Source organism: Macrobrachium nipponense, chromosome 16 (genome assembly GCF_015104395.2).
Source record: "Macrobrachium nipponense isolate FS-2020 chromosome 16, ASM1510439v2, whole genome shotgun sequence".
Taxonomy (NCBI): domain Eukaryota; kingdom Metazoa; phylum Arthropoda; class Malacostraca; order Decapoda; family Palaemonidae; genus Macrobrachium; species Macrobrachium nipponense.
The window spans coordinates 90,292,412-90,295,936 of record NC_087209.1 but is presented as its reverse complement, the minus strand read 5'-3'; positions in this window follow the sequence as shown (position 1 = coordinate 90,295,936).

Genomic DNA, 3,525 nt, shown 5'->3' with positions numbered 1-3,525 from the left:
ATATAATATATTATATATATATAGTATATATATATATATATATATATATATTATATATATAATAAAAGGAGCCCATAAAAACACCAAAATATAGAGAGAAAAATACTATATTTCAGAGACTGCTGTCTCTCTCTTCAGGTAGATGAATGAGAAAAGTTTACTGAAAAGGTGGTATTTATACCAAGAGGTCCATCCACAGGTAAGCCAATTTAGGTCACCCCCCGCTGATAATCTTCCTTTAATCTTCTTAAGTGTTGGTTGAATGAAAATCTTGTCGATGACATCTGAAATCCCACGCTCCCATTGAGATGTTCATTACTTACCTCTCTTTTTGTTAAGCCGATTCCATCATTTGACTCTTGTACCGGCAGTTGCTGCTATAAATTATACGTGACAAATTCCAGTTTATTCTAAGGTTATGTTTATTTATATGGTTGAAAATAGCTGAGTTCTGTTCGCCCATACTAACTGACCGTTTGTGTTTGTATTAATCTCTAGGGAAGTGATTTTCCTGGCATCGGATATCATAAACCCCTGTGTCCCTGGGGGATGTCTTTTGTTGGACGTTAATCAGGGATTTGGCTAAGGTGTTTGGGTAAGTAAATGCAAAAGGGTAGATTTTCCAAAGGTATGACTCACCGTCTTAATCATGTCCAGGTGTAGAATTTTTATTTTATTGTTGGGAGTATCTTTGGTCTTGTTTTGAGAAGGTCGGTAGAAAATTACGTTCGCTTTTTTGAATTTTTCCTTTCTTAATTATATGGTCAAGATACTTTAAAGACGAAAGTTGCTCACGAATTGGTTCAAATTCTTTTTCCAGGAAATCTCGGGAACAAATTCGTAAGGCTCTTAAGAACAGGTTGCTGGCTACACCTATCTTGATAGTAATGTTGTGATAGCTAAAATAGTGAATGTATGAAAGTGAGAATGTTAGTTTCCTGTATTTGGTAAATTTGTATTCTGTCGTGTCTCTGATTATTAAAACATCAAGAAAAGGAATTTTGTTGTCTGTTTCCCATTCAACTTTAAATTTGATATTGGGCACTAATGCGTTTAATTTTGATAGGAATTCATTAAAATTGCCCCCACCTATTATCCCAAAATGTTAGGATATCATCTACATGTCTCATCCACAGCATGTTTTTAGGTTTTATTGCAGTTTATTACAGTAGTTTCAAAATATTCCATGTACAGATTGGCTAAAACAGGACTTAAAGAACTACTCTAACTTCACCCGAATTTTTGCTTATAGAATGATTCCCGAATGAAAATACGTTATTAGATGCACATAATTCAACTAACTTTTATTATTTTGTCAAGCTCCAATAGGAAATTATCTGAATAGGGGGATAATTTTTCCCTCAAAAACTGAAGAACGTCCTGTACTGGTACTTTTGTGAATAGGGAATCTACGTCAAGACTTAAAAGTTTTATGTTATGAAGTAGTATATGTGCTTCTCTGAATTTGTGACAAAAATCTTCCGAATGTTTTAATGTGACTAGCAAAAAAGTGCCTAAAAAAGGGGAAAGGAGGCCAGCTAACCATTTAGAAATTTGTTTTCCTCATTCATCTACCTGAAGAGAGAGACAGCAGTCTCTGAAATATAGTATTTTTCTCTCTATATTTTGGTGTTTTTATGGGCTCCTTTTATTAGATGGAATTCTGTTGTAACAGAACATTTTTATCATGTATATATATATATATATATATATATATATATATATATATATATATATATATATATATATATATATATATATATATATATATATATATATATATATATATATATATATATATATATATATATATATATATATATATATATATATATATATATATATATATATATATATATATATGTACGTATATATATTTCTCGTGGTTAAGGCCTTTAATATAAATATTTACAATAAAAGCCTTAACTACAGACTATTACATCTCACTTCCAAAGCAATCCATCTCTTCTCATTCCTATTAACCAGTCAGACCATGAATTCAGTCCCACTAGTCATGGAGTGACAAATGGAAACGTGATGTGGAAATGCGGAAGGAGGGAGGGAGGGAGGGAGAAGCAGACATGAAGAAAGAAGAGAGAGGAATAAGAGAAAATGAGATATAACGATAGGAATAAGGGATTTGAGGGCGGGGGACTTGAGACGAGAAGGCTCAGAAGATTTTGAATTATTCGGTTCATGAAACCTTTTGAATTATGTTTTCATAAGGAATTGCTAACACGCGGGGGAAGTTTGCCTCGTGAAATGGACTCGCCCCAGAGGTTATTGTTTATAGTTTTTCATTGCTATCCCCAGCAATGCTGACGCTTTGTAACTTTCCCAACCCGGATATGGAGGAGAGCTGGAGTCAGGAAGAATATCCGTCTGTGAAACATCTGCCAAAATAGATTTAAGACAAGTCGTTCACTGAGTTTTAGAAACACCTGGAAAAGGCTAATTAAAAACAGCAACCGTACTAGGGGTTAAGAATACGGCCCATCTCTGTTTTTGAACCATATGCATTCACTAACTCAACATTTTCTCCTTACACATCCATCTTTTCCCATACAGCCACTGGATTGACAATTATTGCTCATCTCCGTATGGGGAAGTGTCGTCAATACACCTTGTGCGGTCCACTGTAGGCATTACTTAAGGTTCTTTGCAGCGTCCCTTCGGCCCGTAGCTGCAACGCTGTCATTCCTTTTACTGTACTTCCGTTCATATTCTCTTTCTTTCATCTTACTTTCCCCTCTCACTTAACAATTGATTCATGGTGCGACTGTGAGGTTTTCCTCCTGTTACACCTTTCAAACCTTCTTCCTGTCAATTTCCGATTTCAGCGCTGAAATACCTTATAGGTTCCAGCACTTGGCCTTTGGCCTAAATTCAATATTCTACTCTATTCTATCAATTGCTCTTGGTTTCAGGAAAAGAGGCTCAGCCACCATTCTGGTGTCATTGTCTCTCACTACAGAGACCAACCCAACACCACCCCCTTCCCCTCCTGCCACTGAACACGATGCATTTGGATTTAAAGCCACGAGTTCTTAAATCTATTTGAGTGTCTCTCTAAATAAACATTGGCGATAAAAATGAAGGAAATTGAATAACATGTCGTCTCTCACACAAGTGAGTGAGAAAAGAGAGAGAGAGAGAGAGAGAGAGAGAGAGAGGAGGCGGAAGCGAGTGGGGGGGGGAGGGGGGGGGGGGGGGGGGGGGGGGGGGGGGGGGGGGGGGGGGGGGGGCATGGGGATGGTGGTGGGGCGAAGATTCTGGTCCAAAACAAAACATTTCCAGAATTCTCAGGTGGCCTTTGTTGAAATCGGGCATGATTCGCTTTTAGTCTTCTAAAGAAGACGCCACACAATCCATATTGCGTCGTTAAAAGTTTTGTTTTTCTCAGCTGGCAGCTTTCAAAGGAACGCTTTTAGAGATTGTTGTTTTATAGCATTAGTTTTTTTTTTTTTCACTAATGTAACGAGAACGAAGAAGTTTTTTTTTCCAAGGGATGACAGCAATTCCTCT